General features: G+C 43.9%; 1 protein-coding gene across 5 annotated transcripts in view; it reads right to left on the reverse strand.

The window, feature by feature from the left end:
• The window catches only part of RFFL (ring finger and FYVE like domain containing E3 ubiquitin protein ligase), an 81,045-nt gene extending 70,156 nt beyond the window's left edge, over positions 1 to 10,889 (reverse strand). For 4 of the 5 annotated variants that reach the window (XM_009190117.3, XM_009190116.3, XM_009190115.3 and 1 more), the window contains exon 1: positions 10,679 to 10,889. The gene's annotated coding sequence lies outside the window, so the exon portion shown is untranslated. Of the gene's footprint in view, positions 1 to 10,389; positions 10,475 to 10,678 lie in introns of those variants that run through there. The other variant, XM_009190114.4, reaches the window with a different exon arrangement.
• Positions 10,890 to 15,776: the final 4,887 nt, after the last annotated feature.

Below are 15,776 nucleotides of genomic sequence, written 5' to 3' on the forward strand. Positions count from 1 at the left end.
TGTGTAATATACATAACAGCAAATTTCCATTTTTCCCCATCTTAAAAAGTGATAGGCCAGGTGCAGAGGCTCACACCTGTAATCCCAGCACTTATCCCAACACTTTGGGAGGCCGAGGCAGACAGATCGCTTTAGGTCAGGAGTTCGACACCAGCCTGGCCAACATGATGAAACTCCATCTCTACAAAAATTACAAAAATTAGCTGGATGTGGTGGCGTGCATCTGTGGTCCCAGCTACTCAGGAGGCTGAGATGGGAGAATCACATGAATCCAGGAGGCAGAGGTTGCAGTGAGCCAAGATGGCACCACTGCACTCCAGCCTGGGTGACAGAGTGAGACTCTCAAAAAAAAAAAAAAAAAAAAGTGATGTTTGATAGGGAAGGATCAACTGTATATCAAAACGCACAAACATTTAACCAGTGGCATCAAAAACTGCTTTCCTGACATGATATTCAGAACTCGAATATGGTATATCGATCCCTCCCAAATAAAACTAGAGGCTTATTTTTATGTTTGTGTTCCTGGGATTACAGGCATGCACTACCATGCCATGCCTGGCAAATTTTTGTATTTTTAGTAGAGATGAGGGTTTCACCCTGCTGGCCAGGCTGATCTCAAACTCCTGAACCCAAGTGATCCACCCACCTTAGCCTCCCAAAGTGCTAGGATTACAGACGTGAGCCATCGCCCGACCTGTTTGTGTTGCTTCTAAAATGACAATATAAGGAGAAAGATTTCAGTCTGCTTTGTGCTAGCATTTCCACAAATAACAATGCAGTTATAGATAGCCTGTATCTCAAATAAAAACCAAATTAGTTAGTAATTGCCAACATATTTTCCTTTTTAATACTGCTTTTGGGTAGTGCAAGAGACATGTTGATGTGCTGTGGAGAAGATTTTATCAAGTAAATGCAATTCAGGAATCTGATGAAGATCATCTAGAGGTGGAGCTGCAGAACTACTATCATTTTAATGTCCCCCATTAATTGGTGGGTTCACAGTCACTATTCCTCAAGCTGCTGGTCTCTAACAGTGTCAACATTTCAGAGTTGGGAAACACTGAACTAGATCAATGGGAGTGGTGGCGATGATTCAGAATCATCTGAAGTGCTAGATTCAACCATATGGCCAAGGGTACACAGGAAGGTGGAATGCCCTTTGACAAGCTGAGAATATTCTAACATCCCTCTTCCCACCCTCTCAGTAAACAATGGCTGAAGGTATACTTTAGCTCTGGCATAGAATGATTATGCAAACTCTTCCATCAGTATATGGTAAGTAGACAAACATAAGAGAATGTGAAAGATTAGGAATTTTCCACTGTGGACTGGGAAAGTCCTCATCTCCTAAATTATTCCTTCCCACTCCTGCTTGCACATAATTTTAGCCCCTAACTGTTCCTCTCCACCCCTTGATAAAAATCCAGATTCCTCAAACTAGCTGAATTTCAGCGGACCTACTCCTGCTAAGGCTAGAAAACACTCCTTCCTCTCTCCCCAAATTAGAACATTCCTTTGCCCAGCATTTTAGAATAAAGCATATGCTCTGGTTGATCTTCCACACCATATAAAATAATAATTAGCATAGTGAAGATGGTACAATCCAACCCAACTGCAATTGGTTATGCATCTACTGACGCAAGACCTAGAAGAGGGTTGGAAGTCGATAGAGGATGAAGTTTGGTTATTTCTCAGGCAGATATCTTAATCATTACGAAAGTAAAAAAGCATGGGAGGATTAGCAGAAAATGCAGATGCAGAGGGTAGGGCACATAGTTTCTTGTATGTTTTAGGATAAAATACACTGATTCAATTGCCCTAAGACTATACACATGTGATCAGTACCAAGACTGGAAAGATTTTCCAAAGCAAATGCACAGTAAAACAAGAAGAGGGTGAGGTGGGAGACGAGGATGCACGATTTACTTAAGTAAAGCTTTTTTTTCCTTTCAAATATTTTAACATAATCCAGCAGCTGCAAATAAACAACGGTGTTGATTACTAATAAGTTGCATTTAACCACTCAGAAGCCAGCAGAGCCTCCACTTGGCCTAACTTCCTGTAAGTTTCAAGATGACTAGGCATCATTTCTTTAAAAAGGATCAAGACAGTTAAAACGTTTCAGCAGATCATACTGGCTGGAAGTAGTTCAGATCCATGTGGATTTCCCCTACTCTTAGAACTAGCCACTGGTAGAAACAAGTGACTGTCCCAGGGAACACTCCACAACCCACAGATAATGAAAACATATTTTTATCTGCAATTCTAGAAAAGGCATGTGAACATGAAAACAGAAGATGTAGGTTTAACTGTAGCATTGCAGAGCAGCAGCTTTAAAAAGTCAGATAACATTAGCTCAACAAAATCATACACCGAAGTGTGCTCAAATTCAAATTCAGCACATGGCAGTAGTAGCAGCTGAAAAACGCTGCTGAGAGAGCAAGAAGGTTTTGCTGTCTTTTTAGAGGAGAGGACAATGAAGAAATTACCAGACCAAGGTCACTTTTCAACCTAAAACAAAGGGGGGTTAGTAGCTTTAACAGAGATAAAAACCTGTGTAGGTCATAACTCCGTGAAATCAGCAGCCTAGTGAATGTCTCTCCAAGAACCTTGTAGGAAATTAAGTGTGGATTTGAGTAATTAAACATAAAGTCTTCTTGAGAGTAACTTCAATTCCTGAAGGCTAAAGCCATTTCTGTGAAACATACAGAAAAATTATGAGGCGGATTTACCAGGCATCACATCACAGCCTTTCTACTTTCACATCAGGTTGGAAATACAATGATCTAAAAAGAATAGAACGATTTGGGAGTTGTTCATTCTCTAGTCTTTGCAAAAATTCACGTGCTAGTGTAACTGTAATACACTTAGGAGTTTCCAAAAATAACACACATTTCCTCAAAAGAGATGTAGAAAAAAATAATCTCTGGGTAAAAGGTCAAACATTGTCTCTTCTGAATGCTTAAACAGCCAATTATGTGTCTAATACATTAATTCTATAAAGAGAGAGAGACTATTACAGGAAAGTTGAATAAGACATCTTGAAAAATGTACCCTGGGGCCTAAGTCCATTCAACTGACAGTAAAATCACCCCTCAAAAAATCAGTTTTATGGAACATCTAGTACTTTAATTTTCCAGCTGCCAACAGAAATATATAAGGAACAGAAATTAAACTAGTTATGGCAGCAGTGCAGTGAACAAAACTTTAATTGTATTACACACTAGTTAGACATTTACCAAACAATACAAAGGCCCCTAAGGGTAGAAACTTCTTTAGAATATAAATGATTCCCAATCAATGTGACAGAAATTAGTCTGTTTAGGCAGTAAACAGATTCATGATTTAGATGTAAAAATTCAACTGACATCATATTTCAATATAGAAAATAAATATATAAGAAATTCATCTCTAAAATGGCTTTAAATCACTGTGATTTACATATGCTGTATCATTAATAGGCCCTTTAAGCTGGTATTGTACTAATCAGCTTTTTTAACATCCTGTCCACAAAAGAGCTTATTCATTTAGCTAGGAGACAGGTGTTAGCAACCAGAAACCTCTTTTAGCCTCGAGTTCCAGGGACTGGGCCTGCATCTATGATGATGATTGGCAAGTCGAAAGAAGGGCAGCTTTAAAGAGGGAAAAGGAGGAGAGAGGGAACGAGAAACAAAGACCAAAAGGGAGAAAAGAAGATAATGAAAGAAAGGGATGTCAGGTGCTACTTAATGGGGCCACCCTCAAAGGCTCCTAGCCTAATCTGGGCTACCGTCCAAATACAGATGGCAGAATTTGGGTAATGTTATTCATTTATTCCTGTAGATAGTAACTCTGGGCACATGCCAACACTCCACTCATTCTAAAAAATTGTTTAAAGTGTTGCTAATTGTCCTGTGACTCATTCTTCTTACCCATATTCTCTGGTTCTTAACTTTAGTCCTCACTCTTTCATACATTTTCTAAAAGAGCTGACTGAGTAAATATTCCTGGAAAAAGATACAGAGAAAGCTGGATTTAGAAAAGCATGTTAAGTCTACAGAATAAAAATTGTGTGAGGAAGTGGGAGAAGGGACGTTTATTGAGTTGCCTACAATGTACAAAAAACATATTTTTCTCTCTTTTAATCCTCCTATGCATATTTCCCCCTTTTAATCCACATAACAATCCTACCAGGTATTTTCATCTTGCAGATGAAAAAAATGAAGCTCACAGACGTTAAGTAATTTGCCTAAGGTAGCACAGCCAGGAAGTGGGGGAGTCAGAGTTCAAAACCAGGCTTGTCTATTCCCTAACGTATCTAGTGCCTGAATCTGTTTTAAATCAGATGGTTCTATATTTCAGCAATTATTCTTCCTCCCATGAACTCAACACACGGCTGATGACTAAATTTTATTAACTATTTGTTAAGCACCTATTATTTTCAATAAAGGCTTCAGCTGTGTAGAAATAAAACAGGCAAACTGACTTCATTCTAAAATCCGACATACAGAGAATTCCCAGGCATCTCTCCCGTCCAACACTGATTATCATAACTAGATTCAACTACCTATTCAGACTTCTAGTTGTTTCCACATTATCATTCATTTGTCCACTCATAAGATAAAGGAAGCTACTTTCACCAAAAACCCTCCCTCATGACTCCTGATAATACAGCAGAGGGGGCCTCACTGTAAAGTAATTTACATAAAAGTTATAAAAGCTCTTTGTTATCTGTCATGACTGGGAAATGGGCTATTCTAGCAAATCAAACATCCTGGATAGCATAATGATTCTATTAGAGGGACTACCAATTTATAAGGAATTTCAATGTGCATAATAATTTCAATCTAAAAATTAAAAAAAGAAAAGGGGGACCAGGCACGGTGGCTCACGCCTGTAATCCCAACACTTTGGGAGGCTGAGGTGGGCAGATCACTTGAGGTCAGTAGTGTGAGACCAGCACATCCCTACTAAAAATACAAAAATCAGCTGGATGTGGTGGCACACATCTGTAGTTCCAGCTACTTGGGAGGCTGAGGCAGGAGAACTGCTTGAATGCAGGAGGCAGAGGTTGCAGTGAGCCGAGATCACACCACTGCACTCCAGCCTGAGTGACAGAGCTGTCACAAAAAAAAAAAGAAAGAAAGAAAGAAAAGGGAAGAAAAGTGAACCCCAAGTTTCAAAGTTCCATGGGGCTTGATGTACAGGAGATAATGCCCCCCCAACCTTAAAAAGACTATCAATGCAAAAAACAGTGGTTCCCAAACTTGACTGCACATTAAAAGCACTTGAGAAACCAGGCGCAGTGGCTCAGTGGCTCAAGTCTGTAATCCCAGCACTTTGGGAGGTCGAGGCAGGCAGACCACCTGAGGTCAGGAGTTTGACACCAGCCTGGCCAACAGGGTGAAACTTCACCTCTGCTAAAAATACAAAAATTAGCCAGGCACAGTGGCACGTGCCTGTAATCCCAGCTACTTGGGAGACGGAGGCAGGAGAATCACTTGAACCCAGGAGGCACAGGTTGTGGTGAGCCGAGATCATGCCACGCACTCTAGCCTGGGTGACAGAGCGAGACTCCATCTCAAAAAAATAAATAAATAAAAAGCACTTGGGGAGCTTTCTGAAAATACTAGATGCAAGGGAGATTTATTTAAGCTAGCTTCCAGCCGGATGCAGTGGCTCACGCCTGTAATCCCAACACTTTGGGAGGCCAAGGCGGGCAGATCACCTGAGGTCAAGAGTTTGAGACCAGCCTGGTCAACACAGTAAAATCCTATCTCTACAAAAAATACAAAAATTAGCCAGGTGTGGTGACACGCATCTGTGGTCCCAGCTACTTGGGTGGCTGAGGCAAGCGAATCTCTTGAACCTGGGAGGCGGAGGTTACAGTGAGCCGAGATCATATCACTGCACTCCAGCCTGGATGACAGAGCTGAGACCGTCTCAAAAATAAACACATAGGCTGGGCATAGTGATTCACATCTATAATCCCAGCACTTTGGGAGGCTGAGGTGGGCGGATCGCATGAGGTCAGGAGTTCAAGATCAGCCTAGCCAATGTGGTGAAACCCCTCTCTACTAAAAATGCAAAAATTAGCTGGGTGTGGTGGTGGGCGCCTGTAATCCCAGCTACTCCGGAGGCTGAGGTAGGAGAATTGCTTGAACCAGGAGACAGAGGTTGCAGTGGGCCGAGATCGTGCCACTGCACTCCAGCCTGAGTGACAGAGCAAGACTCCATCTCAAAATAAAATAAAATAAAATAAAAATAACAAAAATAAAAGGTCCATGGGGTATGGCCTCATACTAGTAATAATAAATTATAAAATTGAAAAAATAAAAGGTAGTTCCCTGGTCATCACTTACCCACCCGATCAAAATCTCCAGGAAGTGGGGCTGGGAAAACTGCATTTTTAAAGAATCTCGGTCAGTGACTCAGCAGTAAATCACCAGGTACCTCATCTTTCAAGGAGTGGCTGGCTTTTAGGAATTCCTTACAATAAAACATGCTCAAAAGGCTAAAGCTGCACTGAACACAATATGACCTGTCTTTGATGATTCAGGAGACTTCAGGATCTCCCATTACCACTAAGTTATCATTCACTACCAGTTCTAGTCCCTGCACTAACAAAATCAGTACGGTAAAGTTAATAAAGACTTTCTATTAGTAGAAAGCAGGAAAAAATAGTTTTTGTTTTATTACCAGATTCAAAAATCTGGTTTTACTCCAGAGGAAATGCAGGGTTTTTTTGTTGTTGTTGTTTTTGAGATGGAGTTTCACTCTTATTGCCCAGGTTGTAGCGCTGTGGTGCGATCTCGGTTCACTGCAACCTCCGTCTCCCAGGTTCAAGTGATTCTCCTGCCTCAGTCTCTCAAGTAGCTGGAATTACAGGCATGCACCACCATGCCCAGCTAATTTTGTGTTTTAATAGAAAAGGGGTTTCACCATATTGGTCAGGCTGGTCTCTAACTCCTGATCTCAGGTGATTACCCGCCTCTGCCTCCCAAAGTGCTGAGATTACAGGAGTGAGCCACCACGCCCAGCCAAAATGCAGATTTTATGCTTTAAAAATTAAACTCTTTAAAAACATGCAGGACTCTTTTAACCAACTGCTGAGCTTCACTTCAGAATGTTAACAGGTCCAAATACAATACAAATGTGGAATATTCACCCTGCATACGAAAAGCAAAGGAGGAACTTCATGACAGTCTTAATGAAGAGAAAGGATAATGGGTTTAAACTAAGACTGGCATAACAGGATTAGATATGACCGCTGTCCTCACCATGGCAGCTGTTAAATCTTGGAAACAGGGAGGGCACAGGTCTTTAAATACATGAAGCCAATTCCTACCTACCTGAGATGACTTTTACGTGAGATATAATAGGATACCCTACGAAGAGCCAAATTAGTTTTACTATTTTAAAACTGCATAACTAAAACCAAACACCGCGTGTTCTCACTCATAGGTGGGAACTGAACAATGAGATCACTTGGACTCGGGAAGGGGCACATCACACACTGGGGCCTATCACGGGGAGAGGGGAGGGGGGAGGGGTTGCATTGGGAGTTATACCTGATGTAAATGACGAGTTGATGGGTGCTGACGAGTTGATTGGTGCAGCACACCAACATGGCACAAGTATACATATGTAACAAACCTGCACGTTATGCACATGTACCCTACAACTTAAAGTATAATAATAATTAAAAAATTTTTTTTAAAAACTGCATAACTAATATAAAGTCACAAAATAAGAAGTTGATCAGATACTTCCCTATGAAAGAACCAGGAGTCTGTATATGAAAAGATTTAGGCTGGGCATGGTGGCTCACACCCATAATCCCAGCACTTTGGGATGCCGAGGCTGGAGGATCGCTTGAGTTCAAGGAGTCTGAGACCAGCCTGGGCAACATGGCAAAACCCTGTCTCCACCAAAAACACAGAAATTAGCTGGGCATAGTGACGCACACCTGTGGTCCCAGGTACTTGGGAGGCTAAGGTAAGAGGATTGCTTGAGCCCAGGTGGCGAGGCTGCATTGAGCTGAGATCATTTCATGGCACTCCAGCATGGGTGACAAGAGTGAGACCCCATCTCAATTAAAAAAAAAAAAAAAAGACTGTATTTACAATTGGGAAAATCTTTCTTACACAAACACCAAATAATCATTACCAATAACCAGAAGTGAAACAAAAATAACGAGTAATCGTCATCAAACCAGTACCATTACCAAACAACAATAATGAAGCAGCTCCTCGCTTGAGACTTCACCAACAGCAATTTAAACTATGTGTTCTCATTAAACTCTAATACCTTAATTCTGTTATTGTATTAACAAGTTACGAGATTCTAAGGTATAGAGGTTAAATCTTTCCTCCAAAAAAATAAACACTATGGCTAGTACAAGTTTGATATAAAAGTCTCTCTCATTAAAACAATGGCAGTATTAAAGGTTCTATGACAAGAATAAAAAATCAAGGTGGAATTAGTCCCCCTAACAACTAATTAGGTTTAAGAGGTGTTTTCAGAAAGTCTTAGGCTTGACACTCATAGAGATGGGTGTGACTGTATTTAAATCACAACGCACATGTAATTAGAAAAGAAATTGTGCCCTTTTTTGTTATTGTTGCTGTTTGTCTTCTTAAATGCTGGTCACTAAAAATGCCTTTTCCACAACCCTTAAGGGGTGTTCCAGCCTGGCGAGGTGGCTCATATCTGTAATCTCAGAACTTGGGGAAGCCAAGGCAGGAGGATCGCTTGAGCCCAGCTCATGACCAACCACATAGCAAAACCTCGTCTCTACAGAAAATACAGAAACTAGCTGGGTGTGGTTGCCCTTGCCTGAGATCCCAGCTACTCAAGAGGCTGAGAAGGGAGAGTCACCTAAGCCTAGGAGGTCAAGGCTGCAGTAAGCCATGATTACGCCACTGCACGCCAGTATGAGTGACAGAGTGAGACTCTGCCTCCAAAAAAAAAAGGTGTTCCTATTAGATGGTACCAAGCAGAGATATGTCAACTGGGTTGGTCATGAGAGAAGGTTTGAAAGAAATTGATTTTTAAGGTTTCTGAGAAGAGCTTTCTTTTTTTGTGCATGTTATTTTGGCAGCTAAACTGGTCAACTTAGATAGTTACAACCCTTGATCCCAATGAAAACAAGATATCACAACTGTCTACCTGATCAATATGAAAGTTTTTAATGGGCTGGTCTTTGCAATTAGATGGGCATTAAAATGACTGTGAGATTACATGAACATTTTCTTCAGTCACAATCAAGATATTAGCCCTGCCACATCAATCTGAAATTGTTATGAAAATATACCCAAATATTTTCAAACTTAAGAATACCTCTAAATAAACTGTTATGAACTGTACTCTAAAATTCAGAATTAAGAAATATACAATAAAAGTTCAGAAACCTTTGCCATCATCTACTTCCTTGAATGTGAAAGAGAATGCAATCAGGGAAAAGGATAAAGAAGTTGTCAAACCTGAAATCCCCTGAACAGAAAGGAATTGTCACCGCTAGGCTGCAGCCCCAGAACTCTGTACACGAATTTAGCCCAGTACCTTGTCTCCTGCCTACTCCTATTCCTAGAAGAATGGTATAATAAATGGGCAGCCCAGCCCACATTTCAGTAAATTGAACTGTCACTGGGAGAATAAGGCACCCCAAACAGTTGCAGCGACAGTGGTAACAGGAAGTCTCTCTGTCCTCCAAACCAATAATCAAAGGGATACATAAGGAACTTACTGCTTTCTTAGAAGGCCACATGCACCCCAGGATGTTTGCTCATCACGTCACTTTGGCCTTTAACCAGGGAGCAAAGTGACAGTTGTGGGTAAAACCCTATTTCCAAGCTAACAATTATCCTTCCTTATGGTAGACTAGGGGGTGCACAGGACACTCTTGATTACACAAGCAGTTTTTTTTCCCCCTAGAACAAATGACAGACCAACAAAAAGGAGAAAATATGCTGTTGTTTATCTCTTCTGCCAGCCTGAACTCAAGCTCTGAGCAGACGTGCCAGCGGAGGCTCTGGCTCCCCTGGTTCGCCAGACTTCCCCATGTCTGGTCAAATGTCTCCTGGGCAGCCGGCTGAAGAGAGGCCCCATTTCCCTCTCGGTCTTGACCGCTGCCGCACAGTGGCGACCTCACACACATCGCGAACAGAGGACAACTCCCAAGCGAGGGAACAGTGGACCCTGGGGGGAGAGCCGCATTCCCAAACTTCATCAAACCTCCAAACTCCAAACCTCCCTCCTCCAGCCACCTCCGTCTAGGACGAAGGTAGGGACGAGCTGGTTCCTTCAAAGGGGTAAGCAGGCCGCCGCGGACATGCCTCAGTTTCCTTTGCCGTACAAAGAGATATCTTTTCCCCACAAGCCAACTAGACCTGCCGGTCTGCAGGGCACCTGGGGATAATCGAGGACGCACGTCTCCTGTTACTGCCCCCACAGGTGAAACGCTTTCTTTGAGGGGACTTTTCAAAGGACAGGTGTGGGCTGCCCTGAAGGCGGGGACTTGCAGCCAGGAAAGGGCTTCCCCCCACCCCTGTAGGGCAGAGAGAGTCCCAGGCCGCGCCCCACACAGAGGAGGGGCCCCCAGACTACAGCCTGACGGCACCCGAGCGTACCCCTTCCCGTCCTTCCCCAGCCGGGCGCCCTGCGGCCCCCAGCGCCGCCGCCGCCGCAGCCTCCTCACCTGCTGCGGCCGCCGGCCCGGCCGGCACCTGGGAGAGGAGGCGAGGGGAGGGGCCGGATCTCGGCCGCGGACGCCTCAGGCAGGGAGGCTGCGGACTCCGCCGCGGCGGCGTCTCTGGGGCTGAGGGGCACCCGGGGGCGGTCGCGACATCCTCACGGCCGGCCCCAGGAAGTCGGCCCCCCCACCCATCCCCAGCCGGCCCGGCCCGGCCGCTCCCGCCCCTCGCGCGGCCCCGCCCCTGACTCGGCCCCGCCCCCTCTCGGGAGCGCGCCTCCGCTCCCGCCGCGCCCGATCCACCATAGAGAAGAGCCAGGCGCGCAGCGGCCTCGAGCGCGGCCTCCTCTCGCGCCCCCTGGCGGAGCTGAGGCTCCCGGAGGCGGGGCCGGGCTGGCCAGAGCCGTGGGACCGTAGGAGGCGTCGTTTCTCCGAAGTCATAGTGTCGGCCACTGCTGGTTACCTTGGTCACACACCTCTGCGGGAGGCGCCCAAGGGTCCAGGTCCACGTCTTAGCTGGGTCAAGACCCGGCTTGGTGACCTTGAGCGAGTCCCTCAACACCTCTGAACGCAGTTCATAAAACTTTGAAAGGTGCCTGACTTTCATGTCTCATTGACTCTCGTCAGTGCTATGAGCAGGCGATGGTTTCCCCCACTTCATGATTGGAGAAACCCAGCCCCACTAGGGGTTACGAGCTTATTCAGCGTCCCACAACTGGGAGGTATTAGAAGCCGGGTCTGTGGGACCTAAAAGCCCATGCTTGTCCCACTGACTCCAGCACTGACCAGTCTAAACCCCTAGGACTAGCTACTTCCCCTCAGGAAGCTGAGGAAACTGCTGAGGAAGGCTGTGGTAGCGTAAGAATGACTCAGCAAGGATCCACCCCTGCCCTTCACCCGTGCACCTTTCAGCAAGGTACCTAACCTTTACGAACTCTGGTTTTCTCACCCCAGAAACACAGGTTGGCGTGAGGATTTAGTGAGCACATGCATGTAGCTGTGCTTATTACTAAGTACAAACAGCAGGGCGGCCCAGGGGATGGTTAGCCAGCGTGGGCTACGATGCCTAGTCATGAACATAATATTAAGTTCTAATCCTTCTTTTAAATGGTGTCTAGTGACACAATTTTCTTAGGCTTTAGGTTCTATTGAGAACCCCCAGAGTTTTTCTGAGCAATTTGTATTTTCAAACAAGTAATATCGTAAGGAAAAGTGAAGTAAAAAATAAGATCATGAGCCAGGCGTGGTGGCTCATGCCTGTAATCCCAGCACTTTGGAAGGCTGAGGTGGGTGGATCACCTGACGTCAGGAGTTCGAGACCAGCCTGGCCAACATGGTGAAACCCCATCTCTATCAAAAACACAAAAATTAGCCAGGAATGGTGGCGGATGCCTGTAATCCCAGCTACTTGGAAGGCAGAGGTTGCAGTGAGTCAAGGTCACGCCATTGCACTCCAGCCTGGGCAACAAGGGTGAGACGGTGTCTCAATAATAATAACAATAATATTACATATACATACCAGACTCTGTCACTTTACAAGTATTATTTCCAATCCTCACAACGCAGCAAACTGAGTACTATTATTCCCATGTTATCAGTGAGGATCTACATATTAAGTAATTTACCCAAAGCCACATGGTTAGAAAAAGATGGAGCTGGAATGTATTTTTTTTTTTTTTTTCTTTCAACCAGAAGTGTCTTGAATACACGGAGCTGCAATTTATTTATTTTTATTTTTTGAGACAGGGGTCTCACTGTCACCCAGGCTGGAATGCAGTGGTGTGATCTCGGCTCATTGCAACCTCCACCTCCCAGGTTCAAAGGATCCTCCCACCCTATAGGTGGGTCTACAGTCATCCGCTACCACGCCCGGCTAATTTGTTTATTTGTTTGCCTGTTTTTGGTAGAGACAGTTTCACCATGTTGGCCAGGCTGGTCTTAAACTCCTAACCTCAAGCGATCTGCCGCCTCGGCCTCCCAAAGTGCTGGGATTACAGGGATGAGCCACTGCACCCCAACAAGCTGGAATTTAAAACCGATTTTTTCAATCACCTGGAATGCATGGAAAGACTGATCTGCTAAAGGCCTCCCACATCCGAATTAAATGTACCCATCGTTTTCCTTCCTGGCTGTTTTTGTAACTTACCCTGATGCAATTCTGTCTTGTCTGCTTCTCTCCAAGTCTCTATTTCCACCCCTACCCTCCAAAGGCATTTATTATCTCCTCCTTTCCCTCTAATTCCTTTTCCCTAGATATGCCAGGACCTTGTCCATCCTCTCAATTCTGAAATAGATTCCTAGCTGTGATGAAGGCACAGCATTTTCCACCACATCACTCTTTCTCTTGATAGAAATCATAGTTATAGAAAGTTAATAGGTCCAGGCCAGTCGCAGTGGCTCATGCCTCTAATCCCAGCACTTTGGAAGACCTGATCACTTGAGGTCAGGAGTTTGAGACCAGCCTGGCCAATGTAGTGAAACCCCGTCTCTACTAAAAATAACAATAATTGGGCCGGGTGCGGTGGCTCACGCCTGTAATCCCAGCACTTTGGGAGGCCAAGGCGGGCGGATCACGAGGTCAGGAGATCGAGACCATCCTGGCTAACACGGTGAAACCCCGTCTACACTAAAAATACAAAAAATTAGCCGGTTGTGGTGGCAGGCACTTGTAGTCCCAGCTACTTGGGAGGCTAAGGCAGGAGAATGGTGTGAACCCGGGAGGCGGACCTTGCAGTGAGCCGAGATCGCGCCATTGCACTCCAGCCTGGGTGACAGAGCGAGACTCTATCTCAAAAATAAATAAATAAATAAATAAATAAATAATAAAATAACAAAAATTAACCAGGCATGGTGGCATACACCTATAATCCCAGCTACTCAGGAGGCTGAGGCAGGAGAATCACTTGAACTCAGGAGATGGAGGCTGCAGTGAACCGAGATCATGCCACTGCACTCCAGCCTGGGTGACAGAGTAAGGCTCTATCTCAAAAAAAAAAAAAAAAAAAAAAAAAGTTAATAGGTCCAGAACAAGGGTGGGGTGAGACCTGGAGATGTCCTTTTGTAAACTTAGTTTACAACCTGAAGGTTCAGTTCTGAAAGGGGGTGCACTTAATCCACCAATCGGATCCAATAATTGAAGTCTAGATTCATGACAGCCTGTGGAAATCATTTTTTTCTGGGCCTTCTGGTCCATATTACAAGCAAATCATTGGAATGCTACTAAATAATGTGATATCACTGCAGCACAGAGGCCTCCGAGCTGCGTTTACCCACGCTCCTCCTTTCTCCACCTTAGGCATTACCACCATCACTATTTTTCATCTTTATCATGCCCTTCCACAGAGGCATTCAATAATGTACCCATTGTGCAAGTAATCTGAAATCCTTTTCGGCAAGCAATAGTATTTAATAGTGATAAAACACTAATTTGTCTACCAAGTGACATATTTATAGGAGCTGTTTATTTGGATATATTTTTATTATTTCTCCTCATTTGCTAAGTACTTTCCAATACATATTTATGAAGCACAGGCCTTTCCCTAAACAGTAGTGAAAAAATAAATCATACTATTTCTTTTATTAGTAGCAGCATGGCTTGGAAGTCCTAGTGCCCTGATTTTAGTTACTTCTAGCAAGAGCTGGAAGAATTAATAGTGACTGACCACCTACTATGTGCCAGATTCTCTGTGAAAGGCACTTTACATAAATTATCTGTTTAATTCCCCTGAGACATATATTTTACCAACAAAGAAAATGTAATTCCCCTGCAACATACACTTTACCAGTAGGACGGAGACATTACCTTGTCTAAGTAATTCGGCCAGAAAGGGACTAGCAGGGTTTTGAACTTAGATCTTTTTCCTGATTCCAAAATCCCAAATCACCATTCCATTTCACCAGCACGCCCTACCGACTTCTCTGGACCTAATAGCTTCTGTTTTTGAGAGAGGATGCGTAGGTTACTGAGAATGGAACAGTTAGAGATAAACATACACAGGGTGCTAACCCTAATTTTTCTAAGAGAGGTTACCCTTCAAGGAATTTACTCCCTAAGAAATCAATGGAAGGATGTTGCCCAAAGAGAAGAGCCAGTACTAGCACTTGATCCATTCCTGGAGACAGAACTGGCTTCATTGTTTGCAAGAAACAGTGCAAAATATGGGACCCTTGTTTAAAAATTAAGAATTTCAAGATGGCAACAGCAGAGCATTAAACTAAGTGCAGGGCCCTGCTAAGCATGGGGCCCTGTGTGACTGCACTGGTCATATCACCATGTAGCTGGGCCTGCCTGGACAGAAGAAAGCTGTCATCAGTACCTCCCATGTATCATAAGCTTCATAATATGAGATTGAGTGCCTATGTCATGCCTGGAAAACTATCCAGTGTTTTACATAAGCTACATGATCCTAAAACAACTCTATGAAACAGATGTTATTTTTCCCATTTCACAGTGGATGAAACTAAGGTTTAAAGAGACTGTTATTCATCCAATGTTATACGGCAAGTAAATGTCAAAGCTAGGACCAAGTTAGTTGAGATCTAAAAAATCCTGTTCCTTGGCTTTGTATCTTTGTCAGCATAGGCCCATTATTTTCCTACAAAACTCAAACTTAAACTGAGGCTATTAGGCCAAAAACTACAGAGAGGCCAAGGAAGACCAGAAATTCAAGGGCTACTCAAAAAGTCAAACTTGTGCAGCAGCTGAAGCGCAGTCGTACAGATCCAGGGCATGAGGACCTGGCAGAGAGAACTCCATCATTCATGGTAAATGTCATGGCCAATACCCAGACTCCTCTAAGACTGAAGGGAAACCCAGTGAGGTGCTTGATACAGAGCAGCTACATGGAACCTGAGGCATCTAACTCAGTAAAATATTGCAAATAGTCCACTACAGTTAGAAACAAGACAAGGATGATTGTTACTGTTGCTTCTATTCCGTGTAGTACTAAAAGTCAGTTTATACAGTGCAATAGGACAAGAAAAAATGATAGAAAGCATTCAGGATCACTTTGGATTAATAATATACCTAACTCTAAGTTAAGGCCTATGCATCGCAGAGCCTTCTCCAATGCCAACCAGAATTCGACAGTTTAAACCTTACCCA

This window comes from Papio anubis, chromosome 17, assembly GCF_008728515.1.
Source record: "Papio anubis isolate 15944 chromosome 17, Panubis1.0, whole genome shotgun sequence".
In the NCBI taxonomy this organism is placed as follows: Eukaryota; Metazoa; Chordata; class Mammalia; order Primates; family Cercopithecidae; genus Papio; species Papio anubis.